General features: G+C 38.4%; 1 protein-coding gene across 1 annotated transcript in view; it reads right to left on the bottom strand.

Annotated features, from left to right (window-relative positions):
• Positions 1–18,105, bottom strand: part of map2 (microtubule-associated protein 2) — a 100,820-nt gene that overhangs the window by 62,286 nt on the left and 20,429 nt on the right. Inside the window, exon 3 of the mRNA XM_040028405.1 lies at positions 1,944–1,996. The gene's annotated coding sequence lies outside the window, so the exon portion shown is untranslated. The remainder of the gene's footprint in view (positions 1–1,943; positions 1,997–18,105) is intronic.

The following is an 18,105-nucleotide window of genomic DNA, read 5'->3' as shown; positions in this document are numbered from 1 at the left end:
AATAATGTATCGATACAGGGACAGCAGAAATCGATATTTTGTTACAAAAAAGTTTTTGTGGACTGGAACATGCTCTGACTTCAGAGCATGTTGAACCTTTTTCTGAGCAAGAATCCTGACATTCCTTCACTGTCCAAATGTGTTTAACTTTTTTTTGGCAGAAATAAACATGACAGTTTACTTATTTTAATTTAAGAAATGTTTTATTTTAATTACGTTTAAAACTTTTTTATTTAATGTAAAATTATATTTTGTTTTAATTTACTTTCAAATTCTTCAGTTGCTGAATGGGCTGCATAGTTTTCATAAATTGCATAGTTCAGAATAGCTATAATTGTACCAGATGGTTGCATTCAGTTAAGTTGGACTAGACTGTAATACAAACCGTTCAGTTTGTCAACAATAACACTGACTGAAATGAGAGAAAGACTGAGTGCGAGACTTTGATATTAGATAAAATGAATATTGATAAAGTTTACCTTTATGTACAGAATCTGAATATCGCAAAATATTTAAAAAAAAATTGCAATAATATCGTATCGTGCGTTAAGTATTGTGATAATATCGTATCGTGGGATGTATGGTGATTCCCACCTCTACTATTTAGCCAAAATACTTGAAAATTTTGGCAAAAATTTGGATTAAAAATTTAATAATTTCTTTAAGAAATTACTTCTCTGCCATTGTTGCTATTGTTGTGTGATAGGGTCAAATTGTAGTACTGTATTGTTAAATCATTAATCTCTGATATTGATGTGTTGCTTCTGAAATGTTAAATAGTCAAGTTAAAGCTAGTGAACAGCTGGGATATACTGTATGGAAGCTTCATTACACCACTGAAATAATTACTACATCAAAATGACTTCAATTTCTACTTTTTATATATATATATATATATATATATATATATATTATATATATATATATATATATATATATATATATATATATATATATATATTCATTGTTTTTAAAATCACAAGGGAAAGCTGAAGTGTTTCTGGGACATGATAACTTGACGGACAAGCTGCGGAAGTGACAGAAAGCAAAACATGCAAAGGATTACACTGAGATTCGAAACAGACAGTGAAATGCAGGTGATGTGTGTCTATTTGATTCATGTTTGCTACTGTTAGCTTGTGATGTTTGCAGCTGTTTCATCACATCATTATCTCCCAAAAACACTTCCATTTTCTTTCATAATTTTTTTCTTTTGGCTTTTGCAGCATTTTTCTATTTACTTATTTTTTTCCTAAGTAGTGCATTTGACCTCTCAGGGCCACCGTAGCTATACTGCTTCATCCAAAACTGGATAAAAAAAGATAAAAGCTGAGGTTGGTGATATCATTTATTTTTCTTCCAACTTTTCAATTAGTGGCATCCAATTGGATAACAGTTGACAACACTTGAAAGCAGAAGTAATTTTTGACAATCAGAGTGAATCTGCAATGTCTTCATTAGTTGGGATAATGCACGTTTCCAATCTGCACATTAACCACGTGAAAGTCATACTGCCTGTCTGGGACCGTCTAGACATGTCCACACACACACACACACACACAAAGCACTAATCACACAGTTGTTTCAGGCACATGCTCTCAGACATACTGAACAAATGACAGATACACAATGCATGTTGTTATACTTTCACAGACTGCTGGATTCATCATAAAAACAATACCTTCACAAATTCAGGTACACATACACAAACAATTCCCCAGCATGACAAGGTGGCTCAAAAGGAGAAACAAGTGAAACAAGAGAAAAACATTTGTTTTTTTCTGTTACTGGTCTGAAACAGCAATTGTGTCCATATGAAACAGGCACAGTGACGCAGCATCTTTGCAGCAGCACCCAAAAGCATATGCGGTGGAGACAGAGAGGAAGAGACAGAGGCTGAGATGACAACACAAAGAGAAAGGGGGAGAGATTGAGAAGCTCACCTGGCTAGATGAAATGTTGTTCGAGGCTCACAAGAAAGGATAACATCCGAGACCTGAAAGGATGAGGGAGGATAAGGGGAAAGAACAGTAGTGGGGGGAGAAAAAGAGGGAGGAAGGGAGAGAGGGAGGAGGGAGATTAGATTAGGCTGCCAGTACTTTGGGTGTGCAGTGGCAGGTGGCACCTCCGTTAACACAAATACACACACACACACACACACACACACACACACACACACACACACACACACACACACACACACACACACCATCATCACTACATCTTAGGGACAGATGGAAAGGAAAGGGGAGAAGTATAGGTGAGAAAATTGCTGAGCCTGCACAGGAGTGAAAGAGATGAAAAGACAGTAAAAAAAAAAAAAAAACGAAGGCCCCATCAGGGTGTGTGTGCCTGTTGATGCCACATCTGCAGCCACAAAGACTAGCAGCTATGTCTGCCTCCCTGTTTTCTACTTCTTAAAGATACACACAACCTGCAGTTCCATTTGCAGACACACAAAAATTAGCTTTAGTCTGACATGCACAGTCCAAACATACCAGAACACCTGGACATTACAGGCTACTGTGGGTATCTTCGGAAAAGGGCAATGAGTTAAGAGCAATGAATAGCACTACGCTAGCAACAGACTGCATAAACCATCAGTATCAAAATACTTCCTACTAGTAGACAAAGATTGGCAGAAAATCCGATCTGTAATCCGATTACTATTGCAAAAAAAAGGTGATTAGATTACTGTTACTTTCCTGTAAAAATAATAAAACAAGATTTAAAAACAGATTTTTTCATTTGATTCAATTTTATATGATGGATTTTGCAGAAAAAAATAGAATTGGGCTGAAAGGTTTGTTGTTTCATAACATATTTAGGTTGTGTATCATGTTTTTAAAAAGTGACTAAGTAATAAAGTAATGAATTACTTTTGAAAATAAGTAATCAGTAAAGTAACTGGATTACTTTTTGGAGAAGTAATTAGTAATTAGTAACTAATTACTATTTTCAAGTAACTTGACCAAAACGTCTAGTAGAAATACACTATGTTGTCAGAAATATGAAGAATGGGTTGCTCTCAACTCAGTGAATTTCAACATCGAAACGTGATAGCAAGCCACCTGTGCAACAAGTGCAGTTGTGAAATTTCCTTGGTACTAAATATTCCACAGTCAATTGTTAGTGGTATTATAATAAACTGGAAGCAATCGGGAACAAAACCTCAGCCACAGAGTGGTAGGCCATGTAAGAGATCGACAACTTTCTACATCGAGTCCATCGCTAAAGACCTCCAAACTTCTTGAGATAATCTGAAGACTATATGAACAATGTGTAGAGCCATGGAATGAGTTTCCATGGCTGAGCAGCTACAATCAAGCCTTACATCGCCAAGTGCAATGCAAAGCGTTGGATGCAGTGGCGTAAAGCACCCCACCACTGGCCTCTAGAGCAGTGCAGATGGAGATCACACTTCCCATCTGGCAATCTGATAGACAAGTCTGTGTTTGGCAGTGCCAAGACAATGATGTGTGTCTGACTCCATTGTTTATGTGTAAAGTTTGGTGGTGGGGGATTATGGTGTGGGGTTGTTCTTCAGGATTTAAGCTCGGCCCCTTAGTTCCAGTGAAGGTAACTCTTAATATTTCAGCATACCACGATATTTTCGACAATTTCATGTCTCCAACTTTGTGAGAAGAGTTTGGGGATGGGCTCTTCTTGTTCCAATATGACTGCACACCAGAGCACATAGCAAGGTCAATAAAGACATCAATGAGCAAGTTTGGTGTGGAAGAAATTGACTGGCCTGCACAGAGTACTGACCTCAACCCCACAAAACACCAAACCATAAATGTGTTTCAAGAAGAATGGGCAAAAATTCCCATAAACAAAATCCTACACCTTGTGGAAAACCTCCCCAGAAGAGTTGAAGCCGTTATAGCTGCAAAGGGTGGGTCATCATCACATTAAACCCTGTAGATTAAGAACGGAATGTCATTTAAATTCCTATGTGTGTGAAGGCAGACAAGCGAATACTTTTTGAAATATAGTGTTTCAAATATTCTATCCCTTTTGATGAATTTTCTTTACAAATTGCTTCATTCTCATTAGTGATCTGGAAATAAGGTGTCAGAAGTCATTCATTTTATTTATTTTATAAAGTACTCTTGCAAACCATTTCCTTTCCTTGTCTTATCTTATTGCTGGAGCCCTACACGCTTAAATGATTATCAGCTATGATGCAGCTAAGTGAAATCTATTTTTAAGGTCAAATCATCACAGTTTCTGTGGTAAAAAGCATGTAAAATTATCGAAGAACATACATTTTTACAAACCCAGTCTCAAAATCACCTGACACCTAACTACCTGACATAATGAAGAGCAACATTAATGCCAGGAGGCAGTGGTGACAAGCTGTTAAGCAAAGATACTAAAAATCCGATCTTCTTGTGACCAAAATAAAGAATATGTATGGTAGAAGTATAATACTGCTGTACATTTGGAAAAACCATCAAACAGCTTTTTCCTTTCCACTTTAAACCCGCTTGCCATCCCTTAAAAGATGAGTATTTGGCTTAAAGCGCTGACTAAGAGTCTAATTGGAAAATAATGACTCAGCAACAGCCCTACCAAAGTCCCTTCATTGAATTCATCACGCTCCTGTTAACAGTCAGGGCAGTGAGCTGTAGAGAAAAAACTCATCTTAAAAACTTGCATTCTCATTCATCACGTCATTACATTAATTTCAGCCATTATATAATACTGCAAAGAAGCATCTCCAGAAACTCTATAATGTAAAGAAATGCTGTTTATGAATTCCCTGCTGCAGACTGTTCACAGGTTATCACGAATAACTTTGTACTGTCAGACATAGATTACACATCACTGATTCCTTCACTTCTGGAGTATTAAATCCATGTCCAGAAAAATAAAAAAGGGATCTTACTACCCACCCCCATACCTGAACTGGACCATCTCCAGACATCGGCTGTGCCACGATATTCTGCCCATGAATGGAACACAACTGGAAAAGGTTCAAAAGCTCCTGATTAACGTACAGCAGTAAAAAGACGGCAGTGTTTATACTCTTGCCGCTGAATGGGCCGAAAGGGAGAATAGCTTTCAGGAGAAAGACCTTCATCAGAAGGATTCAGATATTTCTTAGAAAATTCCTTAGAAAATGCAGCTTTTGCACAAAACATATCCAGGAGTATTCCTGAATGAATTTCCAAATATGGCTGAGAGAGGGAAAAAACTATTCTACTCCCACATTTGGAGAATTCATATCCTTACTCCTAAAGTTTCAATCTAGTGTAGTCTTCCTTTCAACACCTTTTGGCATAAGCTCCCCTAAACAAGGTAAAGGTGCGATTCTATAACCATCTGCTTTGGCTCATGAGTCACTTGATAGCTCAAACATAGAGGTGATGTTCAATGTAATATCCAAAAAGATGTGACTATGTTATTCATATCACAACAAAAAAAACAACAACCAGACAACAAAATATAAACAATACATGAAAATCAGCATTGCAGCAGATTTCAGTCACAAATTTAATCTACTGATTCATTTTCTTTTAGCTAATAGATTGTTTTTCAGAATGAAAAAAAAAATGTTTATATTTATCTCCCCCTAAACATCAAGATTGCAGTGGTCTAAATTTTATGGAGATTATTTAATTACACAAATTCCAAACTGCAGTTCCAAAATTTACACCAATGACCCCCCCCCCCCCCTTTTTTTTTTTTTTTTTTTTTTTTTTTTTTTTTTTTACTGTGCCCTAAAATACAGTTAAGTTCCTCTCTCTCACTCTCAGACTCAGAGACACACACATACATATGGTACATCAGTCCCTTAACTAATTAAAAGAGAATTCTCTGATGTTGTGCTTTTGCAATTGCAAATAATTCTTACCCCAGTGGCTGTAGAGCAACCATAAAGCTGCACCCACAGCAACAACTACGTGCTCTGGTATGTCCACTGAGGATCACTCAACTTTTGCAAAAACAAAGCTCCATGTCATTTGAATTTTATAATGTGTAGGTCAGTGTAATATTAGCAATTATGGAAGAAAATATGTGACTTTGCTATACTTCAAAAGTTTAAAAAAATCTTTTTAGCATTAAAGATGAGTCTGGACTTCTTCATTTGTTTCCTTGCTGGTAGCTGTAGCTGCATTTGTATATGTGTGTGAGTATATTTCTGTGTTTACACAACGTTATTTTGTTACAATATACCATCTACTTGCCCACTTTGGCTGAAGTGGCTACGACATTTTTCGACATTAAGAGGCTGAGAAGAAATGTCACAGTTGTGTGCATTAAATATAAGGCATTTCAATAGTTAGTGTAAATATCTGTGACCATTAAAAAATATTATTTACTGATTTGCCAAATCTGAAAGATGACTTTCAGACTGAAAGATGTGCCCAAGGACAACAGCTCAACATAAAGAGGAAGCTGGAGGTTTGAGAGACAACAAAAAGATGGAGATAGGCAGGGTTTTTTTCATAGCTAATCTCCCTTTTTTAATCAAAATTATGAATGTGTTAAAGCTGTCACGAAAACAGCTATGGCATGCCATTCTTAGTTATTCACTTGTACTTATAATGCTAACTTCTCAAATCCCTGTCATGCAGTAGGCGTGTCAGTCAACCCCGTCAGCCAGCATTTATTCAGTGTCTGCGCTTGTTTCACAGCTTTATCCAACTAATGCCAGTCTGCATCTGGTCACAAATGAAAGCTTAACAGACAACTTCTCATGAACACAACAGTCCCTTCCATTATCACACAGTCTGACTGAATTTCCATCATCATTTAAAACGCCCTGTAATCAGTCACAAGCAATAAGACTTAAATCGCTTCACTTTTTACCTTCAGTAGGAAATGGCTCCAACAAGCGTTCAAATTGTATTATTTCCCAAAGCAACACTTACAAATAAACCGTATGTAAAAGCATCATAACTGAATGTTGTGAAGCTGTATGACCTGCAAGACATCCAACTTCAGCATTTATTGGTGCCTTTTTATCAATTAAAAAACAAAGAAATGCACTGCAGGCTTCACCTGTAAGCTTCCTTTAAATGCTCCACTCTAAAGCAGACATTGTGTTTGTGCATGCTATGAGCTACAACCACAACAGGTTACTTGCAGGATGTGTGTTGGATCTGCCTGTGTGTGTGCTTTCAGAGGCCCAGAAATCTCTTGTGGCCCAGGTGCAAAATAACTATAAATCACCATCACACCAAAACCGAGACAGCCAAACAGTCCCCAACAAAGGGAATTAGGAGTTGTCTTGGGGACTAAATTTAGCCAGTAACTCTGTAGCTGCCAAACATCATTTCCTTTTATTGGAACTGACGACAGGTATATTTCAGCCTGGAAGAAATGCCCACTTAGGACAAGTTAATTCCCTGAAAAGGAAGAAAAAAAAACAAAGGAATAAACTATGATGTGATGAGATTAGATTTAAGCAACAAAAAAAGAGAATACATGCAAATTTGATCTAGTTCTGGTTTGCATCTGCAAAATACCTGAATTGAGTTAACAGCTATTATAGGAGGACATCGACATCCTCAAGGTCTTTTTCTTCCTGTAAGTGACAGGCAGTTTTGTTTATAGTGCATCAAAATGATGCACTATAAACAAAACCTGTACAACTGTCTGTGGCCGTCCTCAACTGTAATGACGAATAACACAAAGATCACTACAGCCACCACTGATACTTCATTTATTACACCACAATCCCTGTAGCTTCATTTTCACTCAATCAATCTGGCTTGGTATCTAGTTAGTTACATCCCTAACTGTGTTGCGGTAAACATGGATTAATCTACCAAGTCAAAACTCCCATGCAAACAGACAGCTCCACTGATGGGAACAGACTCTGGTCTCTTAGAAAAGCGGCCAAAGCTCCTTATGCCAACAGGATATGCACACCAGGAGGCAGCAGGGCAAAGAAAGCGAGCATGTAATTGGGGTTAGCAAAAGGCCAGAGGGAACAGAGAAACAGAAAAAAGAAAAGACGGCAAATAAAACAATTATGCCATACATCTCTCCTCATTGTTGATTCCCTGTCATGTAACCAATGGGCCCAGTTTTTCTCCTCTCTGCTTGGACAAATTAAGTCAGAATGTCATGACGGGGAGGGGGAAAAAAACAGTCACTTTTAACCAGCCGATACACTGACTGTCTATGTGACCGATGTAGTTTAATTTGTTAGGATCTTTGACCTTGATCTGACCTTAAAGCTGTCAGCAGAAGCTGTCAGCAGAAATATGTGCTTAACTCCTGTGGATTTTCTAAGCTTAACTCCTTAGAAAATCCACAGTAGTTTAAGCCTTTCATAATCTAGTGTCCAACAATTAGTCAAGATTACTACAGTATTTATTTTAGTAATAATAATAATAATAATAGGATATGAGAGCCAGTGTTATTCACACTACAGATTACTACAGACACGACTTTAACAAAGTCAGGTAGATGACGTGTCTACGAAAGCTTTAAACTTCTTCTGTCCTATGGTGAAATATGTCTTCTCTTTTTAGTTCTATGGTGAAAAAAGGCAGACATATTCAACTCATAAAAGAGAGAGCACCTTCATGTAATCAGTACCAATGAGTCTTGAGTCTTCATGGAATGACTTTCCATGGCTGAGTTTCCAAGTCTTGAGTCACCCATCATTTCTGTATATGTTGTTAGTGCACCCGTTTCCCATTTTCCTAATTTATTGAAACGCGCAAACAGAGATGGAAATACAGCATACGATACACCGAGTTTGCACAATTCAAACAAGCTTGAAAATCAATATTTGGTAGGACTAACTTTATTCTTCCATATATCCTGAACTCTCTTAGTTAAGCTTTCTTATTAAAGTAGTCTTCAGGAATAGTTTTCCATGCTTCTTGAAGAACATCTAAAGCTCGTCTTTGGAAGTTGGCTGCCTTTTACTCTATTCCTCTATCAAGATGATCCCATACAGCTTCAATAATGTTGAGGTCAAGGCTCTGGGGAGGTCAATCCATGACTGATAGTCCATTCTACGTTTTTCTATCCAGGTACAGTTTTAGTGCATTGTCACCACCACCAGACACACTGCCAAATGAAGGTGGTGACAACTGCGTTCCACATGGAATTGCATGTTGGATCAAAATCTGATGATACTTTTCTGCATTCATGATTCCATAAATTTGACATATTGACAACAATTTAAACCAAAAATGTTTAAATCTTGATTTCTAACTCTGTAAGTCCTGTTGCTACAGATTTTCAGCTCAGGTCTTGAATAATCTGGCATACCTCAGCTTTTCTAAGGCCTGCCACTTCTTTTTTGTCCTCCACTTGCCTGGTTTCCTCAAATTTTTAAGTACACACTATACACCAGCTATGCCAAGATAAAAACAAAAAGGGTTGTTGTCACTAGCAGTGTCACAAGCTGCTAGTAACAAAGTGCCTAAGGGAAGTTTTATTTACCCCTTGAGTTAGCGACATTTTTTTATGCGTGAATGATTTATAGATTAATGTTAAGTGGCTTAACAAACAAATAATTCCTATGAAATTCTTATGGAAATGGTCAGGTACAAGGACTGGACTGAAAACAAGTGGAAAAGCAGCCAATGTTTAAAATGAAAGACCTTCAGAGAGCCTATTGCTTTACCACTTTACAAGAAACTCTGTCCCATTGAAAGCAAAATATAAAGAAATTACGGGTGACTCTGGACTTTTGCACAGTACTGTAGCTTATAACTTACACTATCGATAACTTATACTTGATTTACTATCCCTCCATTACTGTGTTGTTCCTTTACCTTTAAAGGATGCTGTGTAGTCTATTTATTACATGTTGTCATGCATGAATATTCCCAGAAGTACTGCCACATTTACCCCACCATTGTTTGTACTTTTTCCTTTCAGCATGTGCATGTCTGTTTCTCTGGGACCGCTAAGATGTTGGAAAACATGAGGCACAGACATTCATCTGGTTGGGTCCTCGCAGGCCTCTGTGGTCTGTTTTGAATCCATATCAATGCACTGTGCTGGGTGGGGTTTGGAAGATGCTGATCCTGCTTTCTTCAGCTGGAGCAGGGACCATATTAAAAATGACCACTAACAGGCACTGTGATGATTGATTGAACAGGAAACATATTTGTTAATTGCAATAATTTGCTTAAGCAAAATTCTACTCATGCAAAAATGCTGTTTATTCTTGGTTAATGGCTTAAGAAACACATTCAAAATCTGGAAGACAATGCAGTATGACTTCATATTTATTGTGTCACATCTTTCATTGCACAGGGTTTAAAGTGAGGTCATGTTAATAACTGGTACAAAAAACCCATAAAATGTTCAACATTCTGCAATGAACATGATATAATGAAAATACTCCAGCAGTATGAACCAGCACTCTTCAACTGCTCTGCTGAGCAGCTTGGCCCCATCTGTAATTATATTTTTAATTTGTCATGTAGCCAGCAGAGGGTGCCAAAGCTAGGAAAACTGTACATTAACTCCTTTGGATAAAAACCCCACCCCAAGGAACTCAAGACCCTGACATCCCTGGAGGCAAAATTTATGGCTGAATGATGACTCAACACCTACTTCAGTTTGCCTATATGTCCAAAAAACATTAAGAGTGAATACGAGATCAATGCCAAGCTGTAAGTTTGCTTTAAAGGAGTGATGCTTTTTGAGCTCAGGTCATTTAACCTTGTAAAACAATGTAAATGACCTAATCAATTAGCAAAACAACACACAAAACAATACGCCAGATGAAGTGACAACAACTTTTACACAAATGTGTAAATGTGGTCACAGCACTGAATTCCAACAAGAAATTATTAATGGGACAAAATTAAGAGAATAAATACGGGCAAAGAGCCACCAGAAATTAGCTTTGTGTGAAGAAATTGCAAAAGGCATCAGTGATTAGAGCGGGGCGATATGACCAAAAATATTTTTCAGGATATACATTTGAAAATTTGCGATAACGATATAACTGACGATATAATTGACACGAGACAAAATACTCCTCAACTTTATTGGTGCAACAAAAAACCCCATCAATGTATTTTCACTTAAACAAGCAGCTGTTTTTTATGTGCATTAAAGTTATATAAAAATTTAACAGTGCAAATGCAAATTCCTTGCTGACAGTTTAACCAAAAGGCATTTCCAGTGGAAATTGGCCGACATATCCTCAGCATAACCATGTATAATATCCACAAAAGTTAAAAAGAGGTCACACACACACACAATACGGTAACATTCAGAGGTGTGGACTCGAGTCACATGACTTGGACTCGAGTCAGACTCGAGTCATTAATTTTATGACTTTAGACTTGACTTGAAAAAATGTTCTAAGACTTGTGACTTGACTTGGACTTTTACACCAATGACTTGGGACTTGAATTGGACTTGAACCGGTTTACTTGAAAAGACTTGATATTTTACCCCAAATATAAAATTTAACATGCATATTATATAGAGATTGAAAATGTGACGTCATTCACGGGTAGAACCGCAAAGGATTCTGGGAACTCGTGGCAAGCGGTACTAGCGCACGCAGGCTTTCAATTGAAATCAGTTATACAGCGATAAAAAGAAACAAAAATGTCAAGAAGCTGTTGTATTATTAACTGCAATAGCCGGTCGCATGACAGCCACGGGAAGCCGACGGGTAAAGAGATCGGTTGTTATCGGATTACGTCGTTGAAGAGAAATTGTTCGAGCCATGTTTCCGAAGTAACAAAGAGGCGACTGGATTGCAGCCATTCAGACCAAATATAACGTCCCAGAACACTCCAGCTCACAGGTTAGTCTGCTCCAAGCATTTACACAAAGGTCAGTCTGCTGTTGTAGTTAATACGTCATTTTCATAACATAATTAGTGATATAGGTTATAAGCAAGTCTGGCGCTGAACAGAAATTGTCGCGCTATGCTCCTTTGTTTATTGTGCATAAATAGTGAATTGTCCTGACACAATATTGCGTTTCGCTTCTGTTATTATGGTACATTGACAAAAACATATACTTTTATTCACAGGGTAAAACAGTTGTTTTGTATCACCAATTGCCCAGTACGATTACAGCATACAATATTATTGTCACTGCTACATTTCTGTGATGCGTACCAGAAATTATTTCCACTGCTAATTAATTACCGTTGAGCTCAAAGGTCCTATTAATAAACGGTTAAGGAATGTGTATTTATGACGACAATTTGTGAGACTGGTAAACTTATGATATGTACGATGGTCTTTCGTTCTACACGGTGCATTTCAAGGTCCTGCACCCATCCGTCGGTAAACTGTACCTGGGCTTGTTGCAGTGACCTGAAGTTACTAAACTTCATGAGTGTGTGCACTCACTCCAAGAACCGTATGATTATAAATATGCATATAAATATGCTAAGATGAGATAGCTGACTTCATCTAACTAGCAAATGTTGTCCAGGCTACGTTGGTGATGCAGTTTTTTTAATGTGTATGATATTTTTTGTCATGCGATTTTAAAGCTGGTCCTACAACCGCATCCAAGAATAACATGCAGCTTATCTCAGAACTGTCGGTGAAAATTATTCTTGGAGCTAGGTTTAATTGAGCTGCATTTTAAAGAGGTGCAATTTCACAATTTGTGTATATTTTCTAAGTTCACTATTTTGTCATGTGTTGAGAAAAACACAGATTTTAAAATTACATGGTCTAATATTTACATTTAGCATATAACTGCAACATGCTTTTTTCGTTTTTTTTTTTTTTTTTTAAAGACTCGAAAGGACTTGAAATTCAAAGTTTCAGACTTGTGACTTGACTCGGACTTTTACACCAGTGACTTGAGACTCGACTCTGACTTGCCTGACATTACTTGAGACTTGACTTGAGACTTGAGGATAAAGACTTGAGACTTACTTGAGACTTGCAAAACAATGACTTGGTCCCACCTCTGGTAACATTATGTTGAAGCACAGTACGTATCCCTCCGCGAGGCTCCTGCTTACGATAGCCGTAATGCTCCGACAATCCATCAAGCAGTGAGGCTTCATAGCTTAGCAAAGTCGTACTAAAACATTTGACAGATTTTCGAGCGCTGTGTACCACATAAAATCGTTTCGAGGTCAGTAAACACAACCAGAATTCATACATAAGGCACACGGGATTATAAGGGGCACAGTCGATTTTCAGAAAAATCTAAGGATTGATTTTAAGTGTGCCGTATTTTCCAAAAAACACGGTAATAACGACGGCCCGCTAGCATGCTCTACCAAAAATAGTGCTTTGTTGTGTATCTGACAGACGAAAGCTAAACCAGTTCCACACCACTGACGTTGCAGCATTTTTACAAACCAATTCTGGTTCATCCGTTTCATTCAACGATCCGCTTTCGCCCTCCTCTTTCTCCGTCGCCGCCATGCTTTTTCCGCCACGTGCGTATGAAAACAAAGGTACTGCGCATGCACGTTTTACCCATATTCTATCGCAATGTTTCATTTTCTTATCATTGCCCAACATTATACCGGTATTACCGTGAACGGTATGATATGGCCCAGCCCTATTAGTGATATTATTATAAAATATGCACACTGCATTTAGTGCGAGTGTTTTAGAGAGCTAAAACATGTCGGACAAGTGGTTTCTCCAAAGTGAACCAAAATAACTTTTAATTTCCCCTTGAAAATGAAAACAGAAATCAGCTGGGGGATGAGAAAGAAAAGCTTTTTTTTCCACTCTAAATTATGGAAGTGAATTTCCTCTCCCCAACTCTTTTTTTTTCCTTGTTCAGTGCAATTTGCTGTGTATAAAAAGAAGAGGAAAAGATATTAGCAATAACAAAGGGTTCACGCACATTAAAGAATAAATGACCTCGCTAAAATTAGATTTTTTTTCTCTGCTTTTTCCTCTATTGACTAAACCCACTGCTGCCGAGACCTCATTTACCTCTTTCAACTCTGTGTTTCGGCGCTATTTCCCTGCGCTGAGACACCATATGTATTACGGAATAAAGTGCCTGCTCTGTCAGTGTCAGACACAGAGCTTCAGTTGGTGGTGCTCTTTACAAGAGAACAAGCGTTTTCACAGCTTCTTTAGGAGTTTGCGTGGGCTCCACTATAAACAGCACCAGTCAGTTACATTACCAATAAGCTAATGAACACTCCCCAGTCTCGCACAAACATATCACTACACAAATACCTACAGTGCAACGCACTCCCAAACAGGTGCACCATGTGTGCATCGGGCACACATAGACCGCCTCCGGCTGTGCCCACTTGCTGCTGAGTGCAGGTGGATGCAGCTTTCATTTTCACTGCCACGGTAGAATTACTGCATGTGGCAAAACAATCTCATGATCAGCCTTCACATTTTTAAGAGTACCAGTGCTAATGGTTTGTTCAATAGCGAGTACTTTGATACAGTATGTGCACTGGCATTGTCAAGTCTGTGAGTGTGAATTTTACCAACTGCATGTGTGATATCGATGTGTGGAGATGTTTATATATACAGCAGTCCACAAAGAATTACTACAGTGCATTCATAGTTTTAAAATGAGTTTGGGAGATTTGGGAATTACATCCATAAAAAAAAACACAACACCCGATAGTTAATCCATTATGATTAAGTAGAAGCTTGTGTGTGTTCTCTGCTGGTGAATGAAGATACAGTACAGTATTTATAGCTGTGTCAGTGACCATATGGATAGCCAGATATGTCCTACAGTGGGTGACGCTTTTACTACATCAAGAAACAAAAAATGTGCTGGTTAATTTCTATATTTAACTGTTTTGAGGGTTCAGCAGCAGATGCAGTGACAAAATGCTTGAGACGACAGATTTCATTTTCATTTTTATGACAAAGCTCTGTCGATCAAGTGTGAACCAACAAGAGACAGGGAGATTTGATGGACTCGCTTATACGGAGCTCTGGTGTAGCCTGCAAATGTTTTATCATGGCAACATGTGTGGTGTAGCATGTTAATAGGCCCATAATTGGAATACAAACATCCATGTTAAATGGATTTTTATAATCACCCAACGCATCTGAAACAGAAAGTCAAACAGAGACTGAGGTGTGCACAAGTAGCGTACATAACACTTAGAAAACGTACCTTCGTGGACAAAAGACATGTCCTGTGTAATTATAGCCTTAATATAATTTCTGTCCTCTGGCCTACATATATAAAAGATAATTTTAGCACTATGATATTATAGAGAACACTGTGCTAATAGACTTGACTGTAGTCCAATGTTGTGCTTCGAGTAGCTAGAATGAAATGCCATATGGGTGCACTGCAAAGTCAATTCTACGGACTTCTCAGGCAGTGTGCAGAGTGTGTTTTTGAATATATCAGTATCACAGCGGAAACTATCAGGGGAGCAGTGAAACACTGAGCCACAGCAGGCAGCACAGCTACTACTGAATTAATAAACAACAGCAGGGAGAGAAAGCCCTGATCAAGTGCATGGGTCAAGATTTTCTTCAGCATTTACATTTTAACAGAGACTTGTGGACAGAGATGACTAATATCAACATCGTCTCATGTAAACAAGTGTAACATGCCATGCTAATTACACATATGTGGTTGTTACACTGCTTACTGAATGTAATTTTGTTTAAGGGAGAGATTAGTTTGTGACTCTAAATCCCTGTGAAAAATATTAAAATAATAGAATAAGCCTTATATGTAGGGGGAGAAAATCATTCTCATTCAGATTCGTAATGATTCCTCTTATTGACACTGATAAAACTACATTTTAAAAGACAAAATTCACTAGCATGGTCTCGCAAAAAGCAGGCAAGTCAGGAAATGGATGGCGTTGTAAAAAGGTATGACTGTGAGGTGAAAAAAGTTGAACCCAGACTAAACCCAGACTGCTGGAAACAAACAAGGGCAGGATCCATTTGCAAATAAGAGAGACCACATCTGCCCCCTCCCACCCAGGCCCTTTCCACGGCAGACATTTTGTCATGTCACAGTAGGAAAGGCACCAGTTTTAATTAGAAGAATAAAGAATGGCCGAATTCCATTTCTTCAGTTTCAAGTGGCTGCTATTGTATTCATGTTGGTTTTACTGTCACACTGCCGTGGGTTACTGGAACATTTGAACAGAATAATATTAATAACACGCGTGCTGTCTTTCCTACTGTGACATTCTCTGAGTGTTTGGGGTGAAAAAGGGCTGACGGAGAGCAAATTTCAGCTTGAGCGCACCTGGAAGCAACACGCTAAATGCAGTGATAATGAAAGTGCTGGTTAGTGATTAGCTCCTGTCACGAAGATCGGAGTGGTAATTTAATCTTTAAGAGACTGACTCCTCACGTGAAACCCACGGTGAGCTACCTGTTAATACAAAATTTTAATAAAAGCGCCGCAAAATTCCTAGACATTTGTACAGGTGTATGCACCATGTCACTGTATCTCTGTGAGGTTTAAATAAAAGCAATATTAATCATACTTACGGCTGATACATCATGAAAAAACATATCTACTGTGTATGTGTGTATTTAAATGAGTGTGTATGAGCTATGTATTTGTGTGGTGCTGCTCAAGCGAGTGTGGAGGGTTGCTGTGGGTGGTAATGAGCTGCTGCTCAGTTTCCACAGCAACATCCTAACTCAGTCAGTCTCCATAGCAACTGATAACAGCATTAGCTGATTCAGCCTAAGTGAAGGTTCATGTCAGAAGGAGGGAAAAGGATTTTTTTTGGTCTTTTTTCAGGCTGCTACTGATAAACCTTGAAGGGAATGTAGGGAGTTAGACTCCTGAGATGTCCACTAAATCTGCCGGACCAAATTTTGGGGGACAATCCCGTGTTTGACTGTTTGATATGGTGAGGTGGTCAACAGATAATCAAACCAAAATCTTGGAGCAATTACAGGTTTTTGAATAACTCTGGAGTACTTAGAGTGCAGATAATCCAATCTAAACTCAAACAAAAAGTAAAATAAGTATTTGATCCCCTTTAACCCAGCCAGAATTCTGGCTCCAAGAAATTGGCTTTGTACCCATGTGGCACACAGCCAATCAATTACAGATACTCCTGTTCTCAGCTTGTTATATGTACAAAGCAGATGTGTCCGGAAGGCTGGAATGGTCTACAAGAAGCTTGGTGAGAAGGTGACAACTGTTGGTGGAATTATTTGGGAATGGAGGGAGTATAAGATAACCATTGATCACCCTCAGTCTGGAGCTCCATGCAAGATCATGCCTCATGGGGTGAGGATAATCAAGAGAAAGGTGGTGTATCAGCACAAAACTACAAGGGAGGAGCTTGCTAATGATCTGAAGGCCGTTGGGACGCAAGGTCCTCCTGTTTAAGTAGGCACATGCATAGGCCCATCTTAAGTTTGCCAGTAGGCACCTAAATTATTCAGAGGAGGTTTGGAAGAAAGTGCTGTGGTCAGATGAAACCATAAACAAGCTCTCTGACATCAACTAGAAGAGAAATGCTGAGTATCTAGAGATTATCCCCACCGTCAAGCACAGTGGTGGTAACAATATGCTTTTAGCCTGTCGACACAGGTCGACGCTGACATTGCATTGACGGGTCAATGGATGGGACCATGTACCATAAAAGCCAGAAAACTGAAGATGGTGAATGATGTGTCTTCCAGCAGGACAATGACCCAAAATACACCGCCAAACTACAAGGCAGTGGCTAAAGAAGAAGCACTTTAAGTTCATGCAGTGGCCTAGCCAGTCTTCAGACCTCAGTCCTATAGAAAAGAAGCATTGAGTTGCCAAGTCGCAGTCAATAAACCTAAAGGATTTAAGAGTTTCAGTAAAGAGGAGTTGCCCAGAATCAGTCATCAGATGTGTGCAAACTTGGTCACAAACTAAATACAACGATTCCACGACCAAGTACTAAATCAATTTATAAGCTTTAATATGTTTTTACTGGATTTTCAGTTGATATTCTGTCTCCATTAAAATGAAACTGTCATAAAAATAAGATTTGATTTCTTTGTAAGTGAGCAAGTGGATCAAATAACAATTTCCCCGACTGTAAACAGCCACATTTCCTATAAAGGAAATCAAAGAAAGAAAAAAAAAAAGAAGCCCAATACGGTCTATGACCAAACTAATTCTGCAAGATGTCAAGTAATCGATAAGGCTCAACTGGGGTATAACTTCAACCAGTATTGCACTTTTACCCCTACATGATAT

Source organism: Simochromis diagramma, unplaced genomic scaffold, assembly GCF_900408965.1.
Source record: "Simochromis diagramma unplaced genomic scaffold, fSimDia1.1 OVJJ01000343.1, whole genome shotgun sequence".
Taxonomy (NCBI): domain Eukaryota; kingdom Metazoa; phylum Chordata; class Actinopteri; order Cichliformes; family Cichlidae; genus Simochromis; species Simochromis diagramma.
Note: the sequence above shows the minus strand (reverse complement) of the source record. Positions and strands in the feature narration are given on the sequence as shown.